The following is an 11,583-nucleotide window of genomic DNA, read 5'->3' on the forward strand; positions in this document are numbered from 1 at the left end:
TGAGAAAGTTCGAGGTCGGAAGTTAAAGCGTCGTGGCTTAACGGGAACGGTTGGCGGCGGCTTTCGACTGGACAGGAACAGTAGGCGGCGGCCGCGGCTGGACGCGAACGGTTGGCGGCAGCCGCGGATGGACGAGACGGTTGGCGGCAGCTGCGGCTGGACGAGATGGTTGGCGGCAGCCGCGGCTGGAAGAGACGGGTACGGCTTGCGGCGTCAGAATTCGTTGTAGAAGCGGCTTATTAGACTCGGAGTCAGACTCGTTCTACCTCCCAAATAATATTTTTTTTTTAAAATCTGATCAGGAATTTGAGAAAGTTCAAGGTCGGAAGTTATAGCGTTGTGGCTGCACGGGAACGGTTGGCGGCGGCTGCGGCTGGACGGAAACGAAACGGTTGGCGGTAGCTGCGGCTTCAGCTGGACGGGAATGGCTGGCGACGTCTAGACAGGAACGTACGACGGCATTAGAACTCGTAATACTTTTTTTGTTTTTTGTATACTTTTGTTAATAGTGTTTATATCACATACTCTTGACCTACACCAACAATTCAAATATATATATTCCCCTGACTTTTAGAAATTTCTGGTCTTGACCATCTTGTTGTCAGGTATAAGGAGTAATGTTTAGCACATTAGTAATATTTAAAAAATCCGAATGTTCATTACGTAGGTAGGAGAACGTCATTATTAATATAATTGTAGTGAATCGCCATGGTTTTTCGCGTGTACGTAACATCAACCGTTTTAGCGGCGTAAATGGGAATATTATTATGTGAGCACCATACGTGAAGTTGATCTTAGTCTTTCTGCAATAATTGACAGTCCGAAGGAACATATATTTGTTTGGCGAACTTATTGTCATCGGCCAATTGGTAAATATTAGAGCTATTGACTCCTGTTGGTATGTCATAAATATACACGTTGAAAAACAGCGGTCCCAACATCGGTGAAATAATGACTAATGAAACTTAAAAAGAGAGGAAAGCACTGATTTTATGATTTGTATAAATTATATTTCATTCTTATATATCGCTCGAAATATATTTAGGTTAAAGGTTAATTTTAATTTTTATTACTCTTCAACAAGGTGGGCTAGTTTTGATCTCTTAGGGGTCTTTAGACGTATTGAACATTCGGATTAATTAAAAATTGATAATGTGCAAAACATTACTCCTTATACGTGACAACAAGAGGGTCAAGACCAGTATTTTCTATAAGTCAGTGGAATTTATATAGTTTAATCTTTGGTGTAGGTCAAGAGTATATTATATAAACACTATTAGCAAAATATACAAGAAATCAAAAATAAGTACAACGAGTTCTGATGCCGTCGTACGTTCTCGTCCAGCCGCAGCCGCCGCCAATCGTTCCCGTCTAGACACGACGCTATAGCTTCCAACCTCGAACTTTTCTCAAATATCTGATCAGATTTATAAAAAAAAAATATTTGGGAGGGAGAACGAGTCTGACTCCGAGTCTAATAAGCCGCTTTTATAATGATTTCTGACGCCGCCAGCCATACCCGTGCAGCCGCAGCTGCCATCAGCCATACCCGTCCAGCCGCAGCTGCCGCCAATCGTTCCCGTCCAGCTAAAGCTGCCGCCAACAAATTCAGTCCAGCCGCAGCCACCGCCAACTATTCCCGTCTAGCCACGTCGCTAAAACTTCCGACCTCGAATATTCTCAAATTTCTGATCAGATTTATAAAAAAAATATTATTGGTAGGGAGAAAGAGTCTGACTCCGAGTCTAATAAGTCGCTTCTACATCAAGTTCTGACGCCGCCAACCGAACCTGTCCAGCTAAAGCTGCCGCCAACAAATCCAGTCCAGCCGCAGCCACTGCCAACTATTCCCGTCCAGCCACGTCGCTAAAATTTCCGACCTCGAATATTCTCAAATTTCTGATCAGATTTATAAAAAAAAATATTATTGGTAGGGAGAAAGAGTCTGACTCCGAGTCTAATAAGTCGCTTCTACATCGAGTTCTGACGCCGCCAACCGAACCTGTCCAGCCGCAGCTTCCGCCAATCGTTCCCGCCCAGCTAAAGCTGCCGCCAACCGTTCCCGTCTAGCCACGACGCTATAGCTTCCAACCTTGAACTTTTCTCAAATATCTGATCAGATTTATAAAAAAAAATATTATTGGTAGGGAGAAAGAGTCTGACTCCGAGTCTAATAAGCCGCTTTTATAATGATTTCTGACGCCGCCAGCCGTACCCGTGCAGCCGCAGCTGCCATCAGCCGTACCCGTCCAGCCGCAGCTGCCGTCAGCCGTAGGCCCTCAATGGGTCGGAGTGTGCAATAACTGGTGGCTTAACCGGGGAGTCGGGGTCCGACTCTTGTAACCCATAAGGGTGGTGGCGCACTGGGAGATGTTAGCTTCGATCAAATGGTCCTATCTCATCCTCCGACTTCGGTCAGGTTTGGGCTGGATACTGAACTTCGGCTCAGGCTAACGGAGAGGGTCCGTGCAAACTGGCCACCTCGGCGGATTGGGTAGCCTGCTGTGGGGCGGTGGGCCTCCATATGCGGGCACGGCGGTCCTGTTTCCTGGCCTTTTGGAACAACACCGGTATCTCCGGTGCCGGCTATGCCGGGTTACTTGGACTGCTGTGTGCTCGTCGTTCCCCTTTAGGAGCTCTCTCCAAAGGGTTTGACTCCTTACCTGTGTAGGTAGGGTGTCGGCTGGAGTTGCTACAGCATCCATTTTTAATCCCACTGCTGTGTGCGAAGTGGGAATTGGTCCACCCATTGCTGCACCTTCTGCTGGGTTAAGTGGCTTGCGTCAAAGGTGCGACCAACAGTAGTAGGGGTCTACTACCCATGCTGGATTTGTTACCTGTCTGGGCTAGGTGGACGCTGGCGTAGGGCACTATGATGATACGCCTCCGGTGGTATGGTCTCTGTTACTAGGTACACCGTGCCATAAATTCTGACACACTGCCGTCAGCCATACCCGTGCAGCCGCAGCTGCCGCCAATCGTTCCCGCCCAGCTAAAGCTGCCGCCAACCGTTCCCGTCTAGCCACGACGCTATAGCTTCCAACCTTGAACTTTTCTCAAATATCTGATCAGATTTATAAAAAAAAATTATTTGGGAGGGAGAACGAGTCTGACTCCGAGTCTAATAAGCCGCTTTTATAATGATTTCTGACGCCGCCAGCCGTACCCGTGCAGCCGCAGCTGCCATCAGCCGTACCCGTCCAGCCGCAGCTTCCGCCAATCGTTCCCGTCCAGCCGCAGCTTCCGCCAATCGTTCCCGTCCAGCCGCAGCTTCCGCCAATCGTTCCCGTCCAGCCGCAGCTTCCGCCAATCGTTCCCGTCCAGCTAAAGCTGCCGCCAACAAATCCAGTCCAGCCACGTCGCTATAGCTTCCGACCTCGAATATTCTCAAATTTCTGATCAGATTAATAAAAAAAATATTTTTGGTAGGGAGAACGAGTCAGACTCCGAGTCTAATAAGTCGTTTCTACATCGAGTTCTGACTCCGCTAACCGAGCCTGTCCAGCCGCAGCCACCGCCAACCGTCCCCGTCTAGCCGCGACACTATAGCTTCCAACCTCGAACTTTTCTCAAATATCTGATCATATTTATAGAAAAAAATTATTTGGGAGGGAGAACGAGTCTGACTCCGAGTCTAATAAGCTTCTACATTCAGATCTGACCCCGCCAGCCGTACCCGTCCAGCCGCAGCTGCCGCCAACCGTTCCCGTCTAGACACGTCACTATAACTTCCGACCTCTAACTTTTCTCAAATTCCTGATTAGATTTATAAAAAAAATATTATTTTAATGATTGTAAGACTGTTTTTTTATAATTCAGTAATTTAGCCTCTCTTACGAGGTTTTCGCAGTACGTATAAACACAAGTTTATCTCAGCTACCCCCCCTTAATTCAACCTTTCAACTGCTTTGATAAAACCATTTATTATTTAATAGCTGTTTCTTTTCTCTGTCTCACAAGGTATATTTTGTGCATAATTTATTACTGTAAATAAAAGCCATAAGTAATCATTTGGGTAGAAGGTGCAATAATCAATTAATAAATAATTATACAAAGTTTTTAGAATTATATTTTGTCGAGAGAAGGACCATAATTATTTGGTAAAACAGTGAGGTTATCTTGCGATTGACCTTTGGCAAGATGCAAAATTATTTTCCAAACACATGGGTAGGTCATTTCCGGTCATTCGCAAATCACTTCGCTCACTTGCTGACCACTCCCGCTCACTTGCTGACCACTCCCGCTCACTTGCAGACCAAAACTCAAGTCGTGGATTTTTCAAGTGCAACTTTACTATAATTCTTTAAATTTCATTCAAAAAATCTGCGACTACATAAATTTTACCTCATATAGTGAATATTGAAACCTAATTTGCTACAACGTAATTTCCTTTGGTAAAAAGTGTTCCACCCGTTCACTCATAAACTTCATTTCTAGTCTTAAATTTACTTTTCTATAGAAAGTATCACTCGTTCTTAGACAATTGATATAAGAATAATATTTAATTTATATTTCTTTGTTAATTAACCTTTTTTTAAATTTTTAAATAGAACATCTGAATATTTTATATAATTTATTGATTTTTAATTTAAAACTATAGTCAGGGCCGTCTTTATACTTTTGCCGCCCAAAAATCTGCCACCCTTTTATTTATACAAAATCGTAATTCTTTTCGGTGAAATATGGAAACAACAGGCACCATTAAGCGATTACCGCTCTGGGGCTATATCCTCATCCTAACCTGATGCATAAGGAGTCCATATATATATCAAATAAAAAGAATTACGAGAAAAGAGAAGGAGCAATAATAAATGTTTCACTAAATAAATCAGCAAGTGAAACTATTTGTTCTATTTTGCACAACTTGTTTAAATGGAAAACGACGCCTTTAAAATTCAGTCAGTGGCGACTTTTAGCAACGACAAGGGGAAACTTTTTCATATTATTCAGTTTCCACGTTATTCAGTTAGCGTGGAAACTGAATAACGTGCATCCTGATTTACGTGGAAAATGACAGCGACTTGAATAACGTGGAAACTGAATAGCTTGGAAACTGAATAGCGTGGAAACTGAATAACGTGGAAACTGAATAACGTGGAAACTGAATAACGTGGAAACTGAATAACGTGGAAACTGAATAACGTGGAAATGTTTCCCCTTGTCGTTGCTAAAAGTCGCCACTGACTGAATTTTAAAGGCGTCGTTTTCCATTTAAACAAGTTGGGCAAAATCATACAAATTGTTTCACTTGCTGAATTATTTAGTGAAAAATGTATTATTGCTTATTCTCTTTTCTCGAAATTCTTTTTATTCGATAATTATATGGCCTATTTATGCATTGCACCGAAAAGACGATTTTGTATAAATAAAAGGGTGGCAGATTTTTTGGCGGCAAAAGTATAAAGACGGCCCTGACTATATTTTTAAAACAAAAATAAATAAATTTTATAAAATAGTAAGATTTTATAAAACGAAAATTTCTAAAAAAAAAAGGTTATTTAAAAAAATAATTAAAAATAAAATATTATTATTATATTAATTATCTAAGAACGAGTGACACTAAATTTTAGACTAGAAATGAATTTTATGAGTAACCTGGTGGAACAATATTTATCGAAGGAAATTGCGTTATAGCCAATTAGGTTTAAAAATTCACTATACGAGGTAAAATTTATGAAGTCGCAGATTTTTTTAATGAAATTTAAAGAATTATAGTAAAGTTGGACTTGGAAAATCCATGACTTGAGCTATGGTCTGCAAGTGAGCGGGAGTGGTCAGCGAATGAGCGAAGAGTTCTGCATGTGTTTGGAAAATCATTTTGCATCTTACCAAAACTCAATCGCAAGATAACCTCACTGTTTTACCAAATAACTATGGTCTTTCTCTCGACAATATATAATTTTTAAAAAACAGATACTAAATTACTGAATTAAAAAAACAGTCTCACAATCATTAAAATAATATTTTATTTTATAAATCTGATCAGGAATTTGTGAAAAGTTCGAGGTCGGAACTCTTTGTAGAAGCGGCTTATTAGACACGGAGTCGGACTCATTCTCCTTCCAAATAATATTTTATTTTATAAATCTGATCAGGAATTTGAAAAAAGTTCGAGGTCGGAAGTTAGAGCGTCGTGGCTGAACGGGAACGGTTTACGGCGGTGGCGGCTGGACGGAAATAGCTGGCGGTGGCTGGATGGGAATGGTTGGCGGCGGTGGCGGCTGGACGGAAATAGCTGGTGGTGGCTGGACGGGAACGGAACCGCTGGCGGCGGTTGCGGCTAGACGGGAGCGGCTGGCGGCATCAGAACTCGTTGTAGAAGCGGCTTATTAGACTCGGAGTCGGACTCGTTCTCCCTCCCAAATAATATTTTATTATATAAATCTGATCAGGAATTTGAGAAAAGTTCAAGGTCGGAACTCGTTGTAGAAGCGGCTTATTAGACTCGGAGTCGGACTAGTTCTCCCTACCAAATAATATTTTATTATATAAATCTGATCAGGAATTTGAGAAAAGTTCGAGTTCGGAAGCTATAGCGTCGTGGCTGGACGGGAACGGTTGGCGGAGAAGGCGGCTTCAGAACTCGTTGTAGAAGCGGCTTATTAGACACGGAGTCGGACTCGTTCTCCCTCCCAAATAATATTTAATTATATAAATCTGATAAGGAATTTGAGAAAAGTTCGAGGTCGGAAGTTATAGCGTCGTGGTTGGACGGAAACGGTTGGCGGCGGTGGCTGCTGTACGGGAATGGCTTATGGCTTTAGAACTCGTTGTAGAGCGGCTTATTAGACTCGGAGTCGGACTCGTTCTCCCTCCCAAATAATATTTTATTTTATAAATCTGATCAGGAATTTGAGAAAAGTTCGATTTCGGAAGTTATAGCGTCGTGGCTGGACGGGAACGGTTGGCGGCAACTGTAACTGGACGGCAACGGCTGGCGGCAACTGTGACTGGACGGAACCGCTGGCGGCGGTTTGAGCTGGACGGGACCGGCTGGCGGCGTAAAGACCGGGACGTACGACGGCGACAGAATTATTTTTTGATTTCTTGTGTACTTTTGGTAATAGTGTTTATATCATAGATAAAAACTAGCCGACGTTGTTTAAAATTTTTAAGAAAACTGTTAAATCTGAGGGGCAGGTCACTTCCTTAATTAAAGAAGCACCCCTCGAAAGATTAAATCCGATTTAATCGTGATTATTTTGATTAAATTCAATTTAATCACGATTCTGTAGATTAAATCACGTTTAATCATGATTAAATGAAAAAATCTGATTTAATCATGATTAAATGAAAAAATCTGATTTAATCATGATTAAATGAAAAAATCTAATTTAATCATGATTAAATGAAAAAATCTGTTTTAATCATGATTAAATGAAAAACTGATTAATATAATTAAATCCCGATTGAAATGATTTAATAATGATTAGTATGATTAAATCGCGATTAGAAATTTGAAGGAGAATCAGAATGAGTATATTGGTGAATGGAATGATTGCAATTGTGCTTGATTAGAACGAGCGGATTAGAATAATGTTACATGAAAAAAAGTAGTTCCTATTACAATGTTACCTTAATTACTAAGCGGTGATAACTCGTGTAACTAAGCTGTGACAACTTGTTACAAAGCTGTGATGTTTTCGGATGTTTTAAATAAAATAACCCTGATTTAATCACGATTACCCTGATTTAATCATTTTATTATGATTAAGACGCACCCAAAATGGAAGTGACCTGCCCCTCATCTAAGCGTGGAAAAATATGCGCTACATGTGATTAACTTCAGTGTACGAGGAAAAAGAACGATGAAGGATTAAAGTGCAAGAATTGTTAAGACTCGATTTGTTTCACTTGTTTGAAACCATGTGAAGGAAACTGTGAATAATTACCTAATGAAGTGCCGAAGTATTTCTGCAAAAACTATTAACCAGAAGAATAAATATTTCTATTTTATAAAATAACACTATAAACACTTATTAAAATTTTTCATATCTAAATATTTAGATTCTGTTTTTAATTGATTCTATGATCTGCATAAATTAAATTTATTATGTATCGCTCGAAATTTATAAGGGGTTAAAGGTTAATTTTAATTTTTATTACTCTTAAACCACAACGGCTGGTTTTTATCTTTTAGGGGTTGAAATTTCAAGTCTGACGTATTGAACATTCGAATTCCATGTAATTAATTTTTACTAATGTGCTAAACATTACTCCTTATACGCGACAACAAGATGGTCAAAAGCAGTATTTTCTATAAGTCAGGGGAATTTATATATTATAATCGTTGGTGTAGGTCAAGAGTATATGATATTTACACTAATGGCAAAAGTATACAACAAAACAAAATTAGTACGTTCCTATCTTGACAGCGCCAGCCGTTCCGTCCAGCCGCAGCTACAGCCAGCCGTTCCCGTCCAGCCACAGCCATGTGGTCAGAATTTATATACCGGTGCTCTAAACCGCCGCAGCTGCAGATAGCCGTTCCATCCAGCCTCAGCCGCTCCCGTCCAGCCACAGCCATGTGGTCAGAATTTATATACCGGTGCTCTAAACCGCCGCAGCTGCAACTAGCCGTTCCATCCAGCCTCAGCCGCAATCAGCCGCTCCCGTCCAGCTACGACGCTATAACTTCCGACCTCGAACATTTCTCAAATTCCTGATCAGATTTATAAAATAAAATATTATTTGGGAGGGAGAATGAGTCTGACTTCGAGTCTAATAAGCCGCAGTCACAGCCAGCCGTTGCCGTCCAGCTGCAGCCATGTGGTCAGAATTTATATACCGGTGCTCTAAACCACCGCAGCTGCAGCTAGCCGTTCCATCCAGCCTCAGCCGCAATCAGCCGCTCCCGTCCAGCCGCAGCCGCCGCCAGCCGTTCCGTCCAGCCGCAACCGTAGCCAGCCGTTCCCGTCCAGCCACCACCGCCGTAAACCGTTCCCGTCCAGCCACGACGCTATAACTTCCGACCTCGAACTATTCTCAAATTCCTGATCAGATTTATAAAATAAAATATTATTTGGGAGGGAGAACGAGTCCGACTCCGAATCTAATAAGCCGCTTCTACAACGAGTTCTGACGCCGCCAGCCATTTCCGTCCAGCCGCAACCGCAGCCCGCCGTTCCGTCCAGCAGCAGCCACAGCCAGCCGTTGCCGTCCAGCTGCAGCCATGTGGTTAGAATTTATATACCGGTGCTCCAAGCCGCCGCCAGCCGCAGCTAGCCGTTTCATCCAGCCGCAGCCGCAGCAAGCCGTTCCATCCAGCCACAGCCGCAGAAAGCCGTTCCGTCTAACCGCAGCCACCGGAGGTCTATCATCATAATACCTTACGCCAGCGTCCACAGCCTGGACAGGTGACAGAACAGCCAAGGCAGGTAGAGAACCCTACCGCTGACGGTCTCACCTTCGGCGCAAGCCGCTCAACCCAGCAGAAGGTGCAACTCCAGCCAACACCCTACCCACGTATGTAGAGAGCCATACCCTTCAGAAAGAGCTCCTAAATGGGAACGACAGGTACACAGAGGCCCACGTTACCCGGCACAGTTGGCACCGGACACCCGTTGTTGCCCCAAAAGGCCGGGAAACAGGACCTCTGCGCCTCATACGGAGACCCACCGCCCCACAGCAGGCTACCCAATCCTTTGAGGCGGCCAGTTTGCCTGTACCCTCTCCGTTAGCCTGAGCTGAAACCCAGTTACCAGCCCCTTCCTGACCGAAGTCGGTGGATGAGATAGGACCATTTGAACGGAGCTAACATCTCCTAGTGCGCCACCGCCCTTATGGGTTACAAAAGCCGGACCCTGACTCCCCGGTAAAGCCAGTTATCGCACAATCTGACCCATTAAGGGTACGCTGCCGCCGGCATCAGACTATTGTATTTATACACCCTGTGCACTGCCTAAGCATTATAGGGGCTTATCATCATTTGTCCTGGCCGAGCCGCCGATCTGTATACGAAGTTAGGAGTCACTTCCTAAAAGACATACACAATTAAGTATATGCAAGAAAGTAAGCCCTCTCATTCTCTACATACCCAGTGTGTGACTTTATCCAAGTAAACGTGACCGGCGTCACCATCCGTTTCAACATCTTACGCATTTTATGGCATAAGCCATGATTGTTTTTATGATTGCTTATTGCGTTAATAGCAAAAAGACAATCCGTAAAAACCGTTGCAACATCACCTGGGCGTTGACCTTGCGTCCTTAACCAGCAAATACTTTCATGTATTGCTAAGAACTCCAGAGAAAACGCACCCACCTTTTCATTAATGCAACTGACCACGTTATAGACCTCTACACCGTTCCTATATACATCGCTCGAGTCAGTCCGGTAAGCACATGTTATACGTAGGGCAGCAATTCTCTGCCGGCCACCGTTCCCGTCCAGCCATGACTAAAGTTTTGTCTGCTAGTGACCGGAAGTGGCTTACGACTATTTGAAAGTCAACCGCATAGGTGGGGTAGTTTCTGAGAAACAGAGTTGCAGACATGAGACACGCTCCAAAAATTCCAAATTTGGCAATGTTAGGACACGTGAAATGCAAGTTTTCACGAAATTTCACGATGGTAGGGTGAACAAGTCAATCTTTCGTGGAATTACCCATAAAGAAATTTCAATTGATACTTCGTTAGATAGGTATTGATCACCTCTGATCAATACCTATCTAACGAAGTATCAATTGAAATTTCTTTATACACCGATGATGAGATATTTCCGTTTCGCGGCACGTTTTAGAACCGTCAGTAGCTGCGTGAAGTGATCACCACCACCGCGAACATCATCTTAGAAAATAACAGTTATTATTCAGTTTCCACGTTATTCAGTCGGTCCGAGGGGAGATGTCGGGAGGCCAAGAAGCAACCAATTTTAATTGGTTTCTTTAATTGCATGTCTTTGTTCCCATATACGTACTTTATACTTTATTATTCTATTTAGGTTTATTAAATTTTAAATTTAAATATTTTAATACGAAAAGAGTGTAAAGCGAGGGACACACACCCGTAAAAAATGGCCGGAAAAGTAAAACGAAACTTAAATGTCAACGAAATTTGAACGTAATAACAACGAAAAAGTGTGTGGCTAGCATAAACGTTAATGTGAAACGTACAATATTATTATTTAATGTTTTCGGTTTCTAAGAACGTTTTAGTGCAAAAATTACGTATTAAGACGAATGGAAACGCGGGTTTCCCTCGTAACCTTTAATACTTAAAGGGTTCCATCAGCCTCGTAAGGGGATGACAGTGGGGGGCGAAATAGCACTATGTTTTTAACGCGGAAGGAGACAAATTTTTGGTAATACGAAACTTTACAAAACACGTGGTCATTTCGCGGAAATTCGGATTTCGATATCGGTCGCTACGGACGAAGTTTTGTCACCCAGGCCTAGTTTGCTTTTATTGGAATTTAATTAGAATTAATAGAGTAGTAGCACTCCGTAGCTTTGGCCATGGCCGCCATTGTGGGCGCGAATTTTTTATGAATAGGAAAAAGCATGGGTGACGTCATGTGACGTAGCACTGCCATTACTCTATATGGAAAGTTGTTATTGTTCAACGTCTTAGTGATTGATTTTCT

The sequence above is a fragment of the Leiobunum rupestre genome, chromosome 8 (assembly GCF_980474605.1).
Source record: "Leiobunum rupestre chromosome 8, qqLeiRupe1.1.hap1, whole genome shotgun sequence".
Lineage (NCBI taxonomy): Eukaryota > Metazoa > Arthropoda > Arachnida > Opiliones > Sclerosomatidae > Leiobunum > Leiobunum rupestre.